The sequence below is a fragment of the Hippoglossus hippoglossus genome, chromosome 4, assembly GCF_009819705.1.
Source record: "Hippoglossus hippoglossus isolate fHipHip1 chromosome 4, fHipHip1.pri, whole genome shotgun sequence".
NCBI lineage: Eukaryota > Metazoa > Chordata > Actinopteri > Pleuronectiformes > Pleuronectidae > Hippoglossus > Hippoglossus hippoglossus.
The window spans coordinates 27,835,148-27,858,560 of record NC_047154.1 but is presented as its reverse complement, the minus strand read 5'-3'; the positions used below and the strand labels follow the sequence as shown (position 1 = coordinate 27,858,560).

General features: G+C 45.0%; 1 protein-coding gene across 1 annotated transcript in view; it reads left to right on the top strand.

Annotated features, from left to right (window-relative positions):
- Positions 1–23,413, top strand: part of LOC117760354 (nuclear factor 1 A-type) — a 51,302-nt gene that overhangs the window by 7,021 nt on the left and 20,868 nt on the right. The window lies entirely within an intron of this gene.

Below are 23,413 nucleotides of genomic sequence, written 5' to 3'. Positions count from 1 at the left end.
GAAAAACGGAGTCTGTGTTTCCAGACATTCTGGACGGAAACAGAAAAGTGAGACATTTTGTTGACTTCCTGTCGAGGGTTGATGTTCTCCTGAATGTTCGTCGTCTTGTTTCGTCGTCAGTGGAGTGTGTTAAAGTCGGAGCAGCGATACGACCTGACCAGCTGCTGTGAACTGTGATTCTCCCTCTAATGCCGAACAGAGCACTCGGCTCTTTAGCTTCGTCTTTTTTCCCCCGTTCGTCCAATAAGCGAGCGGCGGCTCCGGGCTGTAATATCCGCTGCTGTGCTGCTGGTCTTAGTGAAGGAAAGCTGAGCCTGGGGCGACCGCGGGGAAACCCAGCCGACCTGAGACAGAGCGCCGGGTGCCAACGCTGCCCCGGCCTTAAAGGAACAGTCCGACTTTCCACTCAGGACTTCATGTCCACTTGTTGTGTAGGGGAAACTAAATAATGACCAAAACTGAACAAAACGATGCTGCAAAATGTCAGCATGTCCAAAAGTATCTGGGCACCTGATCATGATGGTGGTTGATGTTTGGCTCCACTCGTCTGGTTTGAGCTTCTCCAGCAGATGTTGAAGCTGCTTCATGGAATTTCTCTCGTTCAGAAACAAGAGCATTAGTGACGTCCAACACTGGTGCTGCGGATTATTGTTCTGTAGCTTTAGGATTTCACTTAAACCTTTAAAAACTTAGAACTAAAGACATTGCTGTTCCTCGTTGTTAGTGTTTTCTGCTAGTGAGCATTGTGGGTTAAACAGCAGCTGAATCCTCAGATTTGATCTCAGGACGGACTTCTGTACACCACATGTAAATCTGACGGCTCAGTTAACAGTTTCCCCTCCTTCTAGTCTGTGTGCTAAGATAAACACATCCTGGACCTGACATGGCGTTCATCAACTAATCGGACTCTAAATGTGGCGTAGAGTGAATCCGGGTGTTGAGGCTGCGTTCACTCGCAGCAGTTGAGCAGGTTTGCTTTTTGTTTGGCAGCAGCTTTGACCTCTCGCTGCTGATCACAGAAGAGCTGGAGGACGTTTACACAGACAAACTGCTCTGGAGTCAGTCCAGACGGTCGAGGAGGAGCAAGAACAAGCGAGGGACAGAATTCAAACCAGTTCTGGTTCTGACAGGAACGAAGTTAACACTTAAACCACGGTTGTGGTTTGGTTTCATTTTGAACTAAATGAGCTGGAGCAGGACGTCGACACAGAAAAACCATGTGACCAACTTCTCATATCAATAAACAGCAGATCAATGTTTATTTACGATCTCAGTTCCACACACACACTGTAAACACAGATAGACGACAAAATGGCTCCAGCAAAGTGAAGCTAAAGCGTCTTGATCGCCCCCTGGTGGTTGGCTGCAGTATAGGTCATAAACTCCACCTCCTCCATGTTAGCAGATGGGACATGGACCAAACTAAATAAATCAAAGTAGACGTTAAATAAATGTTTGTAAAGATGTTTCTGTCATTTCAGGTCGTTCTTATCTCTCTGATGTTTGTGTTTCTGATCAGTTTGGTTTGAATCAGTTATTTGATGATGTAAAAACCGGCTGAGACGTTTTAAGAAATTGTAGATGTGTTCAGCAGTATGAGTAAATCTGTGCTTGTGAGTATGAAAATGTAGAAACTGAAGTTAATGAGTAAGATTCACTGATAAAAGAGAATCGGGGTCATGACTCCTGGTCTCACCAAATCATTTGAGTCGTATTGATGCTGATTTATTTGAGATTTACATTATTAAGTAAGTGAAAAGCTGTTCCACAGCCTTCTGCACGCTGGTGGGTGAATATACTCAAACTTTGATTTTTTCTTGACCTAAGTTTATTTACATCAGTCTATAAATATACGTACAGTGTGTTAGTTTATTTTAATTGGAGAGTGAGAGTTAACCCCCGGCCCGGAAAACATACAGCGAACCAGTCGGCCCTCAGAGACGTCTCATAAAAGATGTTTCTACTCAGCAGATTAAAAACTGTAATGACGTAACGAAGCTGAACACAATGGCCGTGTTTACTGTATCCAGAGGATCATCGTCTCTCTGGCCTCTGACCTGCGGCTGACGCCTCGCCAGTCGCCATCAACTCAAGTCAAGCTCACAGATACAGGATACAGACACACGCACAGACACAGACACACGCACACGCACACGCACGCACACGCACACGCACACACTCACGCTGCTGTATCTATAATTTAGGTGTATTTTTATTCCAAATGAGATGCGACGGGACGGATTGATTCAGGTCGTTGAAAGACTTCAGTAAATGCACACATCTTGACTCTCGACCTAAATCTAACATTTAGAGATATTTGGCTTCATTTTCTTCAGTAGGAGATCGTCTTTATATACAACCGCTGACGGATGCTGACCATCTACAAATATGGTGGCTGATCATCTTTATATACAGTCACTGATCATCTTCATACACAGTCACTGATCATCTTTATATACAGTCACTGATCATCTTTATATACAGTCACTGATCATCTTTATACACAGTCTCCCTCTTCACTTTTTCTTTTATTCATGTGTTCATCTTTTTTTTTTCTCCTCCTCTTCTTGCACCTGTCCTCTTTTTTCTCATTCTTCTTATCCAACTCCAGCTTTCTCCTCATCCTCTTCCTCCTCTTCATCACTCACTCTTTGTCCTCCTCCTCCTGCTCCATGTCTGTTCCTCCCTGGAGAAACATGGCGACCAGCCAAGACAGCTGCTTCCTCTTCAGGCCCTTCAGTTGTTGTTTGGTTGTGTTTGGTGGACGTCCTGCTGGGAGCGGAGACAATAGGACGATGGTGGTGGTGGTGATGATGATAGACCCTCTCTGGTGTGTGTGTGTTTAGTGGAAAGGTGTATGGACTGAATTGTTGTACAGTTGATGCAGCCGCCTAAAGCTTCAGCTAAATGATCTGTAATGTAATGATCTTATTTTTGTTTTTGGGTCCATGTCCCATCTGCTAACATGTAGGAGGTGGGGTTTATGACCTATACTGCAGCCTGCCACCAGGGGGCGATCAAGACCCTATGGCTTCACTTATTGTAGCTGTTAAGTTGTCCAGCTTCATTTTGTCTGTGGCCTGAAAGCTGCTTTACAAATAGTTTGATTGATTGATAAATAAGGAGACAATCTGCCCTCTGATTGGCTCACATTAGGACAGGTCCGCCCTCACTGTCGGTGACCGATGTTTGTCCGACTGACTGACACAGCGTCAACATATCTTTCATTTATATATGAGAGAGTTTGTGTGTGTGTGTGTGTGTGTGTTATTGTTTTGTGTGTCTGTGGTTTTACAGACTCGCTCTTTTGTGATTGTAACAGAAAAAAAAATGGAAACAGAATCCAGAAACACCATCTGGTATTCTGGAGCTGTGTGTGTGTGTGTGTGTGTGTGTGTGTGTGTGTGTGTGTGTGTGTGTGTGTGTGTGTGTGTGTGTGTGTGTGTGTGTGTGTGTGTGTGTGTGTGTGTGTGTGTGTGTGTGTGTGTGTGTGTGTTGAAGTGATCGTTTGCTGCGTGCCACACACAGATCTTGGTCTCCAGCCATTCGGTGTTTGGCTGCCAGCGGAGGTGTCAGTCTCCAGTTACAGGGAGGTGGGAGCTCTGGGTGTTTGCTGTTTGTTCGATTGGCAGAAATGGAATTTTGCCATTTGTTTTTTTTTTCTTCTTCATAAATATCACCTGTTCCGTCATCTGGCCTGAAACAGTGGAATATTCACAGGGCTCAGCTTTTACTTTGAAAAGTTCCTTTATTAAATGCCTTTCTAATATAAAAGCTTCACCTTCAGCTGCGATGTCATGAATCACTGGACCTGTGACACACTTCACTGTAAATATCTTACTGTTCATATTGCACAAGCCTTTTTCTAGTGTTTGTAATACTCTTATATTTTTACAGTTGTGCTTTCACAAAACAAACCACAGCATATTCCTTGAATGTCTTATTAATAAATTAACCCTGATTCTGATTTAATAAATGCAATGATTCTCTCACGATGCAGAAAAATGTGAGTGAAAATGAGAAGATATCAAATTCAACCCTACCTTTAGTCTCTCTAACTACAGTTTCAATATGTTTAACAAAATACCTGATCAAGATTTTATATGGGCGGGGGGGGGGGTCCTGAAGGATAAAGTACGGAGCCCCTTCGTGCTGCACGTGGCCGGGGGGGGGGGGACAGATTCAGACGTGTTGGTTTGAATTAATCCTCCTATTGCTCCAAACTGTCTGAGGGGCCACACAGCTGGTTGTGATGTGGTGACAGGTGTGTGTGTGTGTGTGTGTGTGTGTGTGTGTGTGTGTGTGTGTGTGTGTGTGTGTGTGTGTGTGTGTGTGTGTGTCCATTCAGCAGTGCACATTCAGATACACGAGTACAGTTTGCTCCGACACGACCGAACATAAACAGCTTTGTCCTAATTAATTATTTCCTGCCGAAGCTACAGATCACACCAGCTGTGGAACGCAGTGAAATGTCCCTTTAATCACAGGAATATAAATCACCCCCCCCTTCTGCAGAACCATGACGGTGCGGTGAGCATTCTGAACCTATTAATGCTTTAATAGCAATCTGAGTGATTAAACAATTAAACAAATGGAAGGAAACAACATGAAGAGAGCTACTTAGTTCATTATGATGAGAGGAGCAGGGATTAGAGGGAGCAGCCAGATGTTTGCATCTCATCAGCAGCAGCAGCAGCAGCAGCGTGATTAGAGAGCGGAGCCCGGCCTCGCCTCGTGGTCAGCAGAACGCCTGGCGGGAACATGGACTCCCACCCCCCGACCCTCAGGGTGATACAGCTGAGGGGCTCAGAGCCAGGTCATGACTGTGAAAGTGATGTGAAGGATCAGGTACACCTCTGCTTTGTGCTGGACGCTGGTAAACATGGTGAAACCAGACGAAGCCTCAAGTCCATACGAGTTCACAAAGTCACAGAGAAAAGACCTCAATCTACACTTACCTCGTGACCTGTGTGAACTCTTCAAAGAGCCAGTGACAAGTCGGGTTGTTCTTCCTCCACTGCACCTGTCTGTAAATAGAGAAATGAAGCAACAACCATGTGTGTGAGTGACAGACACACACAGTGCAACTCAGATGAACTGTCAGGCCTGGACAGAATAACAGACCTGGCAGGTTTCAGACTCCAGCCCGAGCTAACCCTAACCCCAGTGAAGGCCAGTAGCAGTTCATTCAACTGTAAACCTCAGTGTACGCAGTTTGTTTTGCACATAATTAATAACTCAAATATTCAGGATGTTAGGATGTTAAAATGCCATCAGACTTATCCAATTATATGAACCAGGTTTTCATATAAGGTAAAATCCCTTTTACCTTTTGGGTTGTTGACCTGAGCTGCGTCTCATCATCGTCTGTGGACGTTGTTTCAGAACGAAAGGATTCACGAGACGAGGGAGGATCCTCCAGGAGCTCGACGTGTTATTAACTGAAGAGGCTAAATGAGACCACAGATTCAGGAGTGAGCTGCTGAGACATCCACCTCCACGGACTCATTCATTAGCAGTAACGTGGAGCGACCACCTCTTCATCAGCGTGTGTACAAAACCTCTCAGGTTTGTCCCGTGGCCAGAACCCCCCCGAACACACACAGACACACACACCCTCCCTGATCTAATTAAGTTGATTCAGAGCTGTGCCTGTGTGCGTGCAGGGCTCCATTACTTACGGCTGTCCGGTCCGGGGCGCCGGTCGACCCCGCGAGCCTGTCGCTGCGTTCCGCCAAAGCCTCCAACAGGGGGAGCCACTGACCCCCCCCCACCCCCCACCCCACACTGCCTCAACCCACCGGGGAGCTGAGGAAGAACAGCTGGTAGGGGCATCATGGGAGACCTCAGCCTGCCCCACCAACACACACACACACCTTCTCACAGGGAAGTATGTCCTCTCTGTCCCTCTAACAGGGCCGATACAGTGTCCCAGGACCTCCAGGGGTTCTTCAGGGTTCTTCAGGGGTTCTTCAGGGGTTCTTCAGGGTTCTTCAGGGGGTTCTTCAGGGGGTTCTTCAGGGTGTTCTTCAGGGTTCTTCAGGGGGTTTTATGGGATCCTGAGGGTCACTGACCTTTCACATCACACTTTGTGTAACTTCTTAAAACTCCTCCATACGGATTCTTTAATCAGAAATGTTGACTCCAGAAGCTGTTTGTTCATAAGTTAATTCATGTTTGTCCTCTTCCAACATGTTTGACCCCCAAACGTAAACTCGTCTTTTCTTACAACAAGTTAACCGAACACAGATTATTTCCTGTAGCCGCCATCTTTCCCTGACTTCAGATAGAAAGTCATCCTGGTGAAAACCCTGTGATATCAGCGTTGCAGGGTTACCCTCCTTCCTCCTGTGTCCTCCTCCCTCCTCCTGCAGCAGGAGCCCCCCCCCCCCCCCCCCTGCCAGCCGGGTGGCGTGGAGGGCAGTCGGGGCACAGAGGAGGTACTGCTGCCTGATGGCGGTCAGGACGAGCCGAGCTCGGCTACAGATGTGACGGCAGCTTTTGCCAGGGGTCACCTTGGAGAAGCCGATGGCAGCATGTCCACCCCCCCACCCCACCCCCCATGACTACAGCTGGCTCCCTGCTTAATCCGCCATGGGGGGGAGGCCACATGGTCCGTTACATGTTTTTTACATAGTTACTGTGTTTGTAGATCCATGAAGAAGTATATCAGAAGATAAGATGTTTAATTCAGTACAAGTACTTTGTTTTATATGTAAAAGTGAGAAGGCAGAAGTTTCCTCAGTCTTTTGAGTCGAGGTCTTTACTGATGGTCTTCATTGACAGTTAGTTTAAATGATATATTATAGAAAACAGGCTTTTTATCCAAACAAGCATTTGAAGTAAACATTTTTTGATCTTCATAGTTTTTAACAATTTACTTAAAGTGGATGTAGGATTTTACTCTTCCTCCTCCATGTTAGCAGATGGGACATGGACCAAACTAGACGTAGCTAGAAGTAGACGTTAAATAAATGTTTGTCAAAGATGGTTTCTGTCATTTCAGGTCGTTCTTCTCACAGCTTGTTCAAGTGCTTCTGATCAGTTTGGTTTGAATTAGTTATTTGATGACAGGTCATGATTGACAGTATCTGAGATATTTGAGCTTAGTGAGAGCAAGTGGAGACACGTCGTCCATCTTTATTTACAGTCTATGTCCTGAAGTAAAGCTATATGCTCTGATCTGAGCCTCCTGAGTGAAGCAGAAAGCTTCATGGATTCACGCTGCGTTTATTTCTCTTCCTTTGCATTTTATCAATATAAATACAAACTTCTTCCTGAAGGTCGTTGCTGCGTCTTTGTCGTGTGAATCTCTGAGGAGGAAGCTGAAGAGTTCAGTGGACAATATTTAATAGCTGCGTTAATATTTCTCTTGAAGTATTAATGTGATTAAGATGAGAAGAAGTGTGTTTCAGTGAGTCAGGCCTGTGTGGCCTGCACACGGTGAAGCTGCAGATCTGCTTTTCCAAACTGGATCCATCCTCCACACTAATCAGCTGTACATCTGCCTGTCCCTAATTGTTTCCATCTCCCTTCCTGATTCTTTGTGTTTACCACGCTGAGGGCTTTAACAAGCTTATGCTGGTTTCAGTGGAGAAACATTTGAGGGGGTTGTGAAAAAAAATCCACTCCGATATCTGCCAGAGCTCCGAAAACCTCCAGCCATGAACTGATCAACTGAATATTACATCTCTGCTTCAAACACTGTTTCTGTGGACGTGGAGCTGATACACTGCTCGTACTGATGAATTACTTCACAGTCACTTGGCTCTACCCTCTGCTCATATGGTGCAGTGTGATTAATGACATAATTATAGAGAGAATGAAAAATACTGCACTGGTTCTATAATTGATTTGTGGTCATATTCCACTTGTCATCAGTGTCCTGTGAAAACCACATTATCCGAAAGTATGGAAATCTTTCAAATCCAACTTGAATTGTTTAAAAAATGTTTTTTATTTATCGTAAAACGAAAAAGATGGAGTTTATCTTCATCTTCTATCTAGAGTGGTTTCAGAATATAACATTTTATGTCCTGAAACGTCAGTAAAAATATCTGTTGGCATTGTCGGTATCGTTTGCTGTTTTAATTAATCAGGGAAAAAAGGGAGACTTAGTAACCGCAGTGTTTCCAGTGTGACCGTTAGCGTTGCAGTTCAGTGACTGAGCAGGTACAGCTGCAGGTGAGCCCGGACGGGCTGAAACCAGAGAGGACTCTGGGAGCTGGGCGCTGATGGTCGACTGGGAGCATTAATGAAGCAGATTAGGTGTCCCGGCGTGGCCCTGCAGGCCTGCGCAGGCCAGACGGAGCGGCTCACCGTCCACACGCTCAACAACAACCAGCTCCTTCCTAAACTCAGACCACCGCAGAACCAGTCCCGCCCAGAACTGCTTCACGAGGTCTCACTGCAGCAGCGTGTTTGGGTCGTACCACAACTTTTATCATTATGTGAAAACTTTTTTACTTCAACGGATTATCATTCCGAGGTGTGGACATGTGGAAAACCCTCCTATTAAACGGAATTAGAAAATTATTAGTGTGAATGAAAAAAAACAAACAGATTATTGATTTAATGGAAAAATAGTAATCTTCAGTTTGATCAATATTATAAATTTGAATCCATCACAGCCCTTAAAAACGACTGTAAATCCAGTCTCATGTTGAAAAGGTCAAATGGTCCCGTCTCTCTTTGTGCTGAAGTTCACTCTGACATCAACACGACTCGTCCACGTTCAGTTATCCTCTTTTACAGCTTCTTGACTGGGACTCTGGTTGTTTGACCAAATGACGGCAGAAATCATGACTTTACTTTAGACAAGTTTTCAGAATAAAAGAATAAGAATTGGCCCAAGAAAATATCTTTTTTAAATATAGTTTTTCATTTGAACCATATTTAAATGGGACCAACGCAGCACGTCTTCTGCCCCTCCGCTCGTACATGTCTCAGCTCCGGCCCGTCTGAATGGAGCGGTCTGTTAAGAGGCCGCAGGACAATGAAATGGGAGCAGTGAGCAGCGGATTTAATTAATCCAGTGAACAAGGAGAAAACAGACGAGGCACAGACCCAGCTGGAGATCACAAACCCGGCAGGTCCGCGCTCTTCAGTTTCAGGAGTTAGAGCAGACACGCCACCTACACTTTCTCCATCATCCTGCCACAGGAAGAACCCACTGTGACCTTTGACCTCTCTGTATAATATCATGGAGTCACTTCGGCCTCCGTGGCGACTGATCGCAGCAGATTTGTGGCAACACGTCATCAGATCCTTTTCTGGGGTTAAACCTGCATCATGTTTCTTCACACATACTGTGCTGCAGCAGAAAATAATCAATTCTGTTTAATTATAAACTTATTAACACAGTCACACTTTCATTTATTTCTGCAACAGATGGTCAGAAAAGGTCAACAGGGCTGATTCATTGAAACACAATTCAAGAGTAAACTGAAGAATATGTTTTCAAAGCTGATTCAATCTTCTGCATATTTGAAATTCAACATATGAACTGTTGGAACGTATGAACTGAAGTCTGAGCCGACTACGCTACGACTTTCAAGTTAAAGGGGAGGTCGTGGTTGCAGGTTCCCAGTCTGACTCGGTGAATGTTCCGGAATGTGAGCGACGTGGAGGATTATTATCTCTGCTGCAGAGAAAAACACATCCCGCTCGAGTTGAAATGAGTCGTGCCCTCAGCGCGTCCTGTCAGGCGCACGGATACTTTGACTGACAGGTGCTGATGGCTGCTGAGGGAGGGTCTCCAAACAGACCGGACGGATCCGCTCTGGTGACCTTTCACCTCTGGCACCATGTCAGACACGCAGCAGAGTTTACCTCATCTGAGCCGATGATATCATCAGGATTAACCCTTCAAACCCCTCCGCTCTGTCGTCTTCACTCCCACTCTGGGTTTCGTGCTCTGAACTATCACAGCGGATCATAGACATTTTTCTTAAAACACATTTGCTATCATACAGACTTGTGGCTTCTACAGGAGAATATAACGTGGTGAGTCTACCTTGGATGGTTAAAACATTATGGCTGATCATATTAATCTCTGTTCAGAACATTACCTGGACTTTTACTTCCAGATGCTGTTGAGCTTTAAAAGACAAGCGAGTTGTTGATTGCTTGTGGGATTTGTTCTGAACTGGGATGATCCTAAAGGTGCAGTGTGAACAGAACCGCTCTTATTTGGGTCGAGTCCTTTGCCAGATGGTGGTTTTCTGCTTTCTGTGCTTTTCTGATATTTCAGACCACGAGCCTCCCACCTCCTCCTCCTCCTCCTCACCTGCCCTCCTCTCGCTGAACCGGTGTCAGGTAGACGCTGTAGAAGCAGTGCAATGGATACTTCCTCACCTGCTCCTTCCCCGGGACCCCTGCTGAGAGCAAGCTGTTGTTCTCCAGCCCCCCCCCCTCCTCACTGCCAACCTGCCTCTGTCCTGGCACCTTAATTATTAACGAAGCTTATAGAAGGCATGTTAAAGTTCAATGCTACTTTTTTACCCTCAGTCCTGAATGTGCCATAGATATTTTTGAGCACAGAAAATGCACATGAATTAAGTTTTTTAGACACATTATTTAATTGGATGTTGTTTTGAGATTCTTCTGTCGATCTCTCTGGGCTGTTCCGGTGTTGAACCTGGACACAGTGATGTCCTTGGTAGCTGGTTCGAAGGCACTAAGGCAGAGCAGTTATTTTATTCTAGTTGTAGAGGAGAGTCCAGAATCAACCCTGAGTGTGTAATGGAAACTCCAGCTTATAGAAAATGAACACACTCACTCCATCCTGATTCAAGACATATTCATCATTAGAGAAACTTTTGTAGTTTCCTAATATTTTGTGATGAGCAACATGGAAAATCCAGAACTGCAGCAGCGTCCCGTCTGTCCCTGGCTGGGTTCTCACTAGTAGCACCATGGATGTTTTATGAGTGTGAAGTTGGTTTGTTGACATCTCACTGTTGATTTCATGGTATTCCACCGATGAACAGTTTGTGGGGGTGATGGGCAAAGACTTGCAGCAACCAGGTGACTGTCATGGATATAAATATATATATATAAATATCTGCTTAGCTAAAGTTTCAGTTTCATGAGGAACCGACCACATGTAACATTTTGACACTTGTCAGACCTGCTGCATGTTTTCATCTGTATCGAGGAAGGTAATGTCCTGATAACATGGAGGAACATTCTTATTACCTCCACCCTGGAGCTTACGGTTTCATCTCTGTGCGTTTGTTGGCTGATGGGTTTGTTTGTGAGTTTCTTTTGTGTGTAGGCAAGATTACATCAAATCAATTGAATGTATTTCCATGAAACTTGTTGGAAGGATGTGCGATGAGTCAGGAAAGGACTCTTTAAATGTTGGTGCAGATGTGGATCAGGATCCAGGAATTTATTATCTCTTTGTTTCACATCGTGAGATACGACATCTTTTCAACATTTTCACTGATCTACCAGAGAATAATCTTGATAATATTTACGAGTGATATTTATGTGTGTGTGTGATTAGATTGAGTTTAAGGGACTGTCGTGCCTTGGTGGAGGTACGACTTCTACTGAGTGAGTCTAGTTATTCTAAGTTTTAACTTTCTTGATAACGTCTCTGAGTTTTCTGAACAAATCCTGTCGAGGCCACAGAGCAGTTCAGGGAGTAGCACACATGCTTAAAGATGGGGGGGGGGGGGGGCTCATTGTTTGGTATCTCTGCAGGACTGTAGCTAATAAAACTAAACTGGGCCTGAGGGAAAGCGGCTGAACTTCCTGTAGCGGTGGTATTTATTTATTCGAAGGGTCCGTTTCAGGTCTCCAGAGTCGGCCGTAAACAAAGAGCTCTCCTCCATCCAGATCGCCTGTTTGACTTTGATTTATTTATAATTCCCTGAAACCACTCTGCGTTGCAACCCGATCACCACGAGCTTGTGAAAACGTCGCTTTTCCTCGAGATTTGCTAAAGAGGAAGTTACTCCCCTGTCCCTCTTTCCTCCTCCTTTGATTCCAGCCGTTGGCCACTCACGCAAATAAATACCTTTCTACTTAAACATACATGGGCTAATTAATTTAGCCCATCTGTTCCCCTCTCTGCTTCACTTCCATGACACACGAGTTTCCCAAACACATTTGGCTCATGTTGCACTGATAACTGGGGCATGGTAAAGAAAACTGAGGCGTTTCCACATAAAACATGAACAAAACACATCTGACGGAGTAAACAGAGTTTAATCTTTTCCTTTTTCACACTCTGCGAGGCAGCTGGAGGAGACGCTGGAAGTTTACTTCGTCAGAGGTCAACAATAAAAGAGTTGGATCATCATCAGTCCAGCAAAGGAGAGATCTTTCATGTTGAAGTCGACTTATGTGAGGCAGCAGAGGTCGGGTCAAAGGTCAAATCAGTTTTCAGATTGATTCAGATTCTGTTCACCTACAGTTTTCTTCAGAAGATGAAGTCTGATCAGTTTAAGTTTGTCTGTGGTTAAAAGCTCAGGAAAATCTCATGTAGATCAAAATGTTTAATAGTTTTGCTATTGAAACTAATCTCTGCTCATAATTTACAAATACATATATATACAAATAATACATATATATATATATACAATTTCTTAAAAAAGTATATAAAAAATGCACTGATATAATAAAAGTCGTTTTTTGTAGAAATTATATGAAATGTGAAAGAAAAATCTATGATCTTGAAACTACATGATAAGTCGTAAGTGTTTTAAAACGTGCAGCGATCAGAGTTTGTGTTTGTCGAGCGTCTCGGCTGCTGGAGCTCGATTCAGACACAGCTGAGTGGCGTTTGAGGGCCGACTCTCTCGAGGACCAGACAGTTGTTGCTTGCTGCTGAAACATCTGGGCGGCCAATTGAGGATTGGTACCGCTCCCCTCCAGGCAACGGACGAGCCAGTGGTATAATTGTAATATTTAGGGGAAAAGTTTGAAGGGAACTTGATTTAACCCTGAAGAACGGAGTTTTGGAAACTGCCTTCAGGGCTGCTGATGAATATTCCCCCAACAGGGCCGATGGAAAGAGAGAGCTCGGATCAAACAGGAAGTGACATCTGACTCTGAGTTCTGACAGGGAACCATGGGAAAAATATTATAAGCTCTACTTTTATAATAATTTTATCTTGATGATGAAACACTTTCCCACGTTTGAAATCTTGATTTTCAAATATAAAGTGACACTTCCAACAGCCGGGCGTTAGTTTGGTCTCTGGTAGAACAGGTTTACTTACATTGACTGTAAAGAAAGGTCTCCACCTCCTCCCACTGTCCAGAAGGGAACGCTGCCATCTTGTGGTGATGAGGTCATTTGGAGTCAGAGTCGGTGCTATCGAGGTCCCGCCCATACACAAGCTCGAAAAAATCGTAAGTCAGTGTCAGCTGTCAATCATGACGTCTCCTCCTGTTTTCATATCATCAAATAACTGATTCAAACCAAACTGATCAGAATCACTTGAACAAACATCAGAGAGAGAAGAACGACCTGAAATGACAGAAACATCTTTAAACATTTATTTAACATCTACTTTGATTTTTTTGTTTGGTTCATGTCCCATCTGCTAACATGGAGGAGGAGGTTAATGACCTTTACTGCAGCCAGCCACCAGGGGGCGATTGAGACACTTTGGCATTGTCCATCTTGATGGTGCGTTCCATTATACCTCTGAGCTCTGCCCTCAGAATGACGTCACACCCGATTAACCCGAGTTGATGGCGTTCCAGTTGCACATGAACAAAGTTTACGTTAGCCGGCTAGCCATTGTTATCAAACACCTGTTCATGATAACGCGTTGCACTGCTTTTCACGCACACTGACACCGTAGCAACGCGTCCACAGGCGGTAATTGGACACTACTACGTGTACAACAGATTTGATGACAGAAGTGCTAATAAACAGTAAAACTACAGCTTTCACTACTAGATGGAGCGGCCATCTTGGATTTCGGAGTCGGGGGTGGTGTGTTTCCTCCGAGGGGTCGTTCCAGTTGCACCTTCCGACTCGAGGGGCTGGTGATTCCGAAGAAGAGAATGATGGCGGCAGGTGGCGATGTTACATGATGCAGTCGTTTGAGGATCAGGATCAATTTCTGTGACTCCTGCAGGTGTTGGTCTTTGTAAAGGACACAAGAGACATGTGGTCACTTTCAAACACACAACGTTCGGCAGCTGATTGATCAAACACACAACGTTCAATAGTTCGTCAGTCTCTGCATGTGTCAGTCATTTCTCTCGTCAGATGACCTCACCACACGTTGGCGACAGAGCTGCGTTGTTGTTGTGCGTCTCCAGCGGTAGCCTGGAGCAGACAAACAGACAGATTCCCCCCCACCTGCTGCAGCCAGGAGTGTGTGTGTGTGTGTGTGTGTCTGTGTGTGTGTGTGTGTGTGTGTGTGTGTGTGTGTCCCAAGCTGCGGTTCAACACGAGTTGCGATCGATCGTCTCCCAGCAGCCTGTTCCTCTCTCTGGCAGCTGTTCCAACCACAGGCTCCAATATGAATATTTATGATGCACCTATTCCCAGGATCCTCAGTCTGTCTGCAGCTGGACACACACACACACACACACACACACACACACACACACACACACACACACACACACACACACACACACACACACACTTGTTCTTCTTATATGGTAAACATAGTAGTAAATATTCATCTCCTTGCATCAGATGCAGATATCTGGTTTTCTACTTGCTCCTCTGAACTTTACTGTGACTTTTTGTCGTGTCCTGGGGGAGAGGGGCGTCGCTTCTTCAGCGTTGTGATAATCTGCAGGAGGAACTTCTCTCCTGTCTGTAGTGTGTGTGTGTGTGTGTGCGTGTGTGTGTGTGTGTGCGTGTGTGCGTGTGTGTGTGTGTGTGTGTGTGCGTGTGTGTCTGCCCATCTCTGTTAACGTAGCAGAAAACTTGAATCGATTATGTTCTGTCACGGCATCGAGGCAGAGTCGTACACGTCCGCATCGAAAAAACAATAAATTTCTTTACCTCTAATGAACAAAGTGAGACTTTAGTAAACGATGATGCAGACGTTCTCTTCCTGATTGGTTCTCATCAGTCACATGACTCGACTAGCAGCGGTGAACACAAAGCTAACACGTGTTGCGTGGTGGACTTTAGGTTTTAACAGAAGTTGAGGAGAATTCCTGGACATCCTCGAGTGACATGATTCTCCCTCTTTGGAAATCCTCCCTCACCTCCTCGCACCTCCCTCTCCTAGGGAGTTATCCCTCTCCTCAATCTTCCCTCCGGAGATTCAGCCTCCTCCTCTGGCCCTGCCTGACCAGACGAGGAGGCCTGGAGGGAGTGTAGGGAGGAGGAGAAGGTGGAGGAGAGGAGATGCTGCCCAAATAGAGATCGACATGTGCTTTTCATTAAGTTCTGCGGAAATAAGCACTGACCCGCTCACTCAGGAGGGCACATCCATTTAGTGCTGCAGAGGGGGGGGGGGGAGAGAGAGAGAGGGAGGAGCAGAAGAGACAGGGAGGGAGGGAGAGAGAGAGAGAGGGAGGGAGAGAGAGAGGAGCAGAGATAGAGGAGTAGGGGGAGAGAGGGAGGGAGAGAGAGAGAGAGGGAGGGAGAGAGAGGAGCAGAGAGAGAGAGAGAGAGAGAGAGGAGCAGAAGAGACAGGGAGAGAGAGAGAGGAGCAGAGATAGAGGAGTAGAGGGAGAGAGAGAGAGGGAGGGAGGGAGAGAGAGGAGCAGAAGAGACAGGGAGAGAGGGAGAGAGAGAGAGGGAGGGAGAGAGGGAGAGAGAGAGAGAGAGAGAGAGAGAGAGAGAGAGGGAGAGAGAGAGGGAGAGAGAGAGAGGGAGGGAGAGAGAGAGAGAGAGAGAGAGAGAGGGAGGGAGAGAGGGAGAGAGAGAGAGAGAGAGAGAGAGAGGGAGAGAGAGAGGGAGAGAGAGAGAGAGAGAGAGAGAGAGAGAGAGAGGGAGAGAGAGAGGGAGAGAGAGAGAGGGAGAGAGGGAGGGAGAGAGAGAGAGAGAGAGAGAGAGAGAGAGAGAGGGAGGGAGAGAGGGAGAGAGAGAGAGAGAGAGAGAGAGGGAGAGAGAGAGGGAGGGAGAGAGGGAGAGAGAGAGAGAGAGAGGGAGAGAGAGAGAGAGGAGTAGAGGGAGAGAGAGAGAGAGAGGAGCAGAAGAGACAGGGAGGGAGAGAGAGGAGCAGAGATAGAGGAGTAGAGGGAGAGAGAGGAGCAGAGAGAGAGAGAGAGAGAGAGAGAGAGAGAGGAGCAGAAGAGACAGGGAGAGAGGGAGAGAGAGAGAGAGAGAGGGAGAGAGAGAGAGAGAGAGGAGTAGAGGGAGAGAGAGAGAGAGAGGGAGAGAGAGGAGCAGAAGAGACAGGGAGAGAGAGAGAGGAGCAGAGATAGAGGAGTAGAGGGAGAGAGAGAGGAGCAGAAGAGACAGGGAGAGAGAGAGAGAGAGAGGGAGGGAGAGAGAGGAGCAGAGATAGAGGAGTAGATGGAGAGAGAGAGAGAGAGGGAGAGAGAGAGGAGGGAGAGAGAGAGAGGGGGAGAGATAGAGGAGTAGGGGGAGAGAGAGGAGCAGAAGAGACAGGGAGGTCAAGAAGACAAACACTGAGCAGGAAGTGAGGCGGAGTTTGAGATGGTCTGTGATGGTGTCAATGAAAGTTCAGGTGTATTAGGAGGAACCCTGAAGGTGAAGTGAAGGTGAACTGTAGCATCCTTTGAATTATAAATGTTGTGGGTTCAAGTTAATGTCCCAACGCTGTGAGGAAGTTAGAAGTGTCCAGGTGGACTGTGGGCAGCACTGGGACCAGTATGATTGTGTAGGATGTGTTTAAGGTGGACTGGGGTGATGGAGGAGATTGCTGAGGAGTCTGTGAAGGTGATTTTTGATGCTCTTCAGCATCATAGAAGGATTGAGGTGAAATATGGAATATAAGAGTTTTTGTGTTTCTTAATTATAAAAAGTTCCAACATTGGTTTTCTCACCCTAATGAAGCGTGCTCAGTGTGAGCTGATGACATCACACAGGTACAGAAGCCTTGCTGCTCATTTTCAGGCAGAATGTGTTAAAGCTCTTTAGTACCTGAACAGGATTTACACACAATCTGCAGCAGGTATATTTAAGGTGGACCGGAGCATTAAGGTGTGATGACACTGATCTGGGTTGTTAAGGTGGTCTGATGCTGTGGGAGGCTGTAGACATGAAGAGGTAAAGAGGGTCTTGTTCATGTAGAGCTTCAGGTGGACTAAGGTGACGCAGGATGCCTCGTATCAAGGTGAACAACACGATTGAGGAAGTAGTCGGTGACATCGATGGAAAGGGAAGACCTTGTAAAGGTGGACTCTGGTGTTGCAGAAGAGTTGTTAGGTGGCAGGAGGAGGTCGAGGAAGTTGTTAAGATGGAGTTATGTGATTTCTAAAAACAGAAACACTGTGACGGGTGGACACACATGATCCAGACTTTGTGACAAACATGTTTGGACGTGTGCCCGAGTGTCTCTGCAGGTTCATGCATCATCGACAAACCAGATCCATCTTCCTCTGGTCCACGTATGGGGGGGTGGGGGTCACTGAGTGATGGCGTCCCTGTGTCCCACTTCCTCCTGCAGCATCCTTCATCATGCTCGCTTCCTGCTGTCGTCCCTGCCGTGTTCATTACTCTCCTTCGCACTCAGGTCACACACACAGATGATTCTACTGTAGGTCAGTGTTTAGAAATCAAACCTGATTTTAAACATTATTAAAAAGGTTCCAGCCGCTTGGCTCCTGCTCTAACGCTCATGGACAGATTATAAGAACGGCCCCCGGGACCCCTGGGACCCCTGGGACCCCCGGGACCCCCGGGACACCTGGGACCCCCGGGACACCTGGGACCCCTGGGACCCCTGGGACCCCTGGGACCCCCGGGACCCTTGGGACCCCCGGGCTGCGTCTCTGTGGTGGTGAAGTGTTGTTTCACTGAGCTCTGGACTCTCTGGTGACCCTCAGAGGAGACAGGGGACCTGGGCTCAGTGGACAGGTCCACTTCAAACTCCTTCAGGCTTCATCTCTGACACTTGACTGATTTGACTGATTCAAATTAATTGGCAAACAATTTTCATTAAAACATTTGAAAAGTCTGATTTCTGATTGAGGAAAAGAAGAAACTCTGATTTGAAAACTGACACAGTGAAGAAAAAAAAAATCTAAATGTGCATTTGAACGTTTTATTTTTCATTAGTGCAAAAAGACAAATTATTATGGAAGCAAAACAACCCAAAATCTTAAAATTGACCAATGATTGAAAAACTGTGTTTTGATTTAAACCAACTCAAAAAAGAATCTGTCTTCCTTTTCCCAAAATAAACCTCAATGGCTATTTCTGAACATTATGTCATTTGTAAATGAAACACGTTTAAAACACGTTTCTCCATAGAGACTTTGTAATATCTTGTAAATAAATATAAATAAATACAAAATAAAAAGACGAGACTTGGTCACAACCAAATGTCTGAAGAGCCCTCGCTTGTAAAACAAAGACTTTTCTTATATTTCAGAACGAGCTCCTCGATCCTTTGGAGGTGCAGTTGAAGTTCTTTTTAAGAACCGTGCGAGAGAACATCTGCTTTTTATATAAAATCTGAAGTATCATGTCAGTTATGAGTCGCTCACCCTGAGCTGGAGGTAAACTTTTAAACATTCATGTGCAAGAATACAATAAGACGACGAGACTTTTTTTTGTTTGGCTGTGACCACGTCTCGTCTTTTTATTTGTTTATTCCATTTATTTTCCAGGGACAGTTCTTATTAATAATAACACAAGGCTAATTTTCATCTGCGTTCCCTGGTACGTTGTAAAGTTGGTTTTCCTTTGTCAGTTCAATGCCTATATTTTATTTTCACAGTGTTACAGACAGTAACCCGAAGACAAGTAGGCACTTCACAGTCTAATAAATAAATATAAACACAAACAGTAAATAGAAGGAGGTCTTTAAACCACTGTGTGACCTCTGTGTGACCTCTGTGTGACCTCTGTGTGACCTCTGTGTCGCTCGGAGCTCAGTGTCTCTGCCGCTGCTGAGACACTGAGCGTGTTGTAGTTTCCGTCAAAGCACCAGCAGAGGGAGACATCACATCGTGAATAGACGTCTCTCGGCTCCTCTGGTCTCATTAATGATTTTCCTGCTCCTCGTGTTTTCCCAGTGTTATTGATTTACGTTAAGTTATTGATCATGTGATTAGATTCTCTCTGATCAGAATCTCTGCGTCTCATTTCTCTGCTGCTGATTGTGATTAGAGGAATCCACAGTCCAGCCTCCTGATTGGCTGCTGAACATAGTTGGTTCATTTCTCAGCCGTGTATCTGAAGTTCAAACACAACGCTTGTATGAATTAGTCATCGCTTCCCACCCCCCTCCCTCTCCAGACACCACGAGGCCAGTGGTTATGGTAAATGAAGACGTTAGAGGGGGGGGGGCGCATCAAGAGGATTTGTGGGGATCTTTCCCTCCACAGAGGCAGCTTTGGTTCGCTCGGGCCCCTGACAACAGCACATGTTGTGGGAAGATAGCGGGCGGCGACGACGTACAAAGGCGGCCCTGAGCCGAGCCGAGTAGCGTGAGGCTTTCTGGCAATCGGCCGCCACCCTCTGCCGCCTTGGCGCTGTCGCCCCACGTTAGTCACACCGCAGGAGACGCGGCCTGGCCTCCCGACTGCTGCCGAGGGCCACAAAAGGCCCGCCGCTGCTCGGAGGTAAAGCTCCTGTCTGCAGCCCCCCTCCCTCATCGGGAGAAAGAGACAGATCTACAGCGTGAGATGAGACGACAGGACGGCGGTAGCGTTCAATTAAAGGAGCATTAGAGAGAAAGAGAGCGGACGCGATGATGGCGGCAGCAGAGGCCTGAAACCGTCAGGCGCTCGAGTCATGGACACGGACTTCTCCACACTTTGTAAAACTACGCTGCCGATGTCCACATCTTCAAATGACAAAATACTTTCCAGTTCATCAGGTTTATTTAATCTGCATTTCCCATCATGAAGGAGATAAAAAGAAAGTTTCAGTGTAAAATAACAAATAAAGGATGACAGGAAAAAAATCTAAATGTTTGATTTAGAAATGAAATAAGGTTCAGAAAAGTCCTGAGGTTTATTTTGGGAGTTGGTCACGTACAAGGTTTTGGGCTGTTTGACTCTTTTTCTTTCAGACCAGTGGAATCTGAAATACACAGATGTTTTCATATCACATCTGCTCGTCTGTAGATTTAAATCATCCTTTAAGATATTCACTTACATTCACCAGACCTTTATTCTGAAGGTTTTTACTGAGGGATTTGTTGATGTACAATTCAAAGTGTGATTTACACAATATTTTATTCTGAAAAACAGTTTTGATAACAACATTTTCTGATTTGTAAAGTGATAAAAAACAAATACAAGAAACTCCTCAGTTAAAAATGAATGAGAAGGTTGAACCTGGTTTTATCCAGAATTCAGATTTACTTTAATGGAAATTGATTCATTGATAAAGACTTGTTTGCATATTTAAACATAAAATATCTGAGGTTTAACGGTGAAAAACCTTCAGAGTGTTTGTCAGAGTCCTTCATTATTCCTTATAATCTCTGTACATAGATATGAATCTTTGATCAAACACACAATGATATGGAAACACGTTGGCACGAGTAGACCACAGAGAGCATGTATCAGAGTTTAAGATTTAACACGGGAGGCTTGTGTCTCGGTAGTTTTCATGTTTGTCTCGATGTGGAGAGACTCTTGGACCCGGAGCCTCATTGAACGGCCCTGAAAGCCCTGAACCACCGGTTGACACCAGTTTAGTTGATGTGTGAAAATGTACAATTATAATATTTTATGATAATTTTCAGATTCGTTGAATAAAACAATGAAAACAGCTGATTCACAAACTTTAAAACTGTTTCTGCTGCGTCTTGCTGCCGTCAAATAAAATAATATATTTGAATAATTTAATATTTTATTTCTCCCAAATCACTTCATTTATATCTTTATTTTGATTATTATTAGACAAGTGTTGATTAGTGTTAATTATATTTTCTTGCTGCAGCGACCTGACTGGTCAGCTGCCCAATAAGAAACCAGAAGCTCTGTGACATCAATCATCTCCTCACTTTAATTAACGCAGCGATCCCATTGGTTCCCATCCCACCTCACACCTGCCACAGCCTGTGTGTGTGTGTGTTTGTGTGTCTCCAGCTGTGTGTGCAGACTGGCTGTTTTTATGGGAACAGCTGGCAGGTCTCCTCTGTTGTTTTCGTATTGTGTTTGGGGGGAGGCTCCACATCTGTGTGTGTGTGTGTGTGTGTGTGTGTGTGTGTGTGTGTGTGTGTGTTGGAGCATTTCCTGCCTTGTTACCTTCCAGTGTTGTTGTGTTCAGGTGAATTCACTCCATTACAAACACAACGAGCTGATTAAAGCAGCTGTCTTTCACTGCGCTCCGTTGAACAGTGTGTGTGTGTGTGTGTGTGTGTGTGTGTGTGTGTGTGTGTGTGTGTGATTAGATCAGAACAGGTTGAAACTACTGTTAGATTTTATTATTGACTTGTTTCTGTTGCCTGTTGTTCTTCCCCTGTTGCTACGTCCCTGCACCATCAGAACTAGAGTGCAGCTCAGTTTACCTGTTACCTGATGGTTATTCGGTTGTTTATGTCCAAACCCGACCCGAGTCAAATTTCCCAAATCACAGGCACATGCAGCGTTAACATTTAAGTGAGCGAACCCAACCAGAACCCCAAAAGCATTTCTAATATTTGTCCCGACGGGCTCGTGTCCACATTCTAAAAACCTTTAGGCCTTAAAAAGTGTTAAGCACCTTCAAATATGACATATTAGGTCTTAATTGTGTTAAAGTTCATTCAACATATCTTTCCTCATGATTTAAATGTTACTTTGAAGTTTAATGCTTGAAGAGATAATATGAGGAAGTGCCTGAACACGGGCGTTGAGGTCAAATACGCAATAATTGTTTTACTAAATAATAATTTCTTACACATGTATTATCACTTGATACAACTCAGAAATAATCACTTTTAATGCTTCATACTTATCAGATGATTCCAACTAGCGAGGAACCAGTAGCTCCAATACACAGGTGAAAAAGACAAATTAAATAGAATCTATAAAACATAAGATGGATGGTCTCATCAGTGTGACAGTATGGTTATGGGGGGGTTATGATTTATTAATTGTTTATTATTATTATTATTATTATTATTATTATCATCAATTTAATTCGATAAGGTCTTAAAAAGTCTCAAATTGAACTCGTTGAAACCTGCAGATCCTGTCAGTGGATTCGATAATTATCTGATGGTCACATTATTATTTCTGTAAAGTTGAAAGACTCATTATTGCTCCTGGTTGTGGTTTTAAAAACAGAATCTGAGGTCGATGGATTATGTGTCAAACCTCCTCACTGAGTTTAAAATGTATTATGTTCATGTTCGAGAGCCCTCCAGGTTTCTCTACATGTTTCATCACAGTGTCTCTTTGTGAGAAATGTTGTTTAAAGAACAGAACAAAATGTTCATTTTATTTGAACACATATCTATAAATAGTCAAACCAGGGGAAATGATAATCTTACATATTCTCTTTCACACCAGAATCAGTGGGTTTACAATGTTTTTTTTTTTATGTGGGGAAACCTTTCATGTGCCAGAGGAGGAGTGGGCCTTTCCCCCCCGATACGTCATGTTCAGCGTCATGCATGCACTCTCTCACTTCGCTGTCTTGCCAAATTATTCCTATTATTTAATTAAATAATTTGATTTCTTCCGTGTGTCACTTTTCCATCAGAGGCGATTGGAGCCGATGAAAACCTGCATGGTCACGTGACCCGGGAGTGAATGATGTTAGCCAGATGTTAGTGGAACTTCTCACCAGTGGAAAAGAGGATTTTTATTTGCTATTGATGGAAATGATATTGATATAATTCTTGATATTTAATTGTTCAGCTCCAAACTATGAACAACATGTGATGCTCTGACTGGTTCTCGTGTGATTTACTGGTTCACAGCCTGGTTGCCTGGTGGAGCAGAGACAGAAGGAGGTCTGGAGCGGGGGGGCGTGGGCGGAGGAGTTTTTTTTTTAGGGGGGTGGAGAAGGGAGTGGTGGTGGTGGTGGGGGGGCCCAGCATATGCCCGGCCCTGCTGACAGCTTGCCTACGTTCCCCCCATCATCTCGCCGCCTGCAGGCTTCCTTCTTCCTGCTCAAAGACGGCAGAATATTTTTTGGGCGCCCAGTCAGGTTGGGTCCTGGTGAAACCTGGTGTGCGTGGGCAATCTGCTGCCAAGGCATTAATAATGTGTGTGTGTGTGTGTGTGAGAGAGACTGGTTCAGATATGTGAGACAGAAAGAAGAAGAGACGAAGACGAATCTGAGGAGCTCCTCTCTTGTCAGTGCTGACCTCTGACCCCTCGCTGCTTTCCCTTC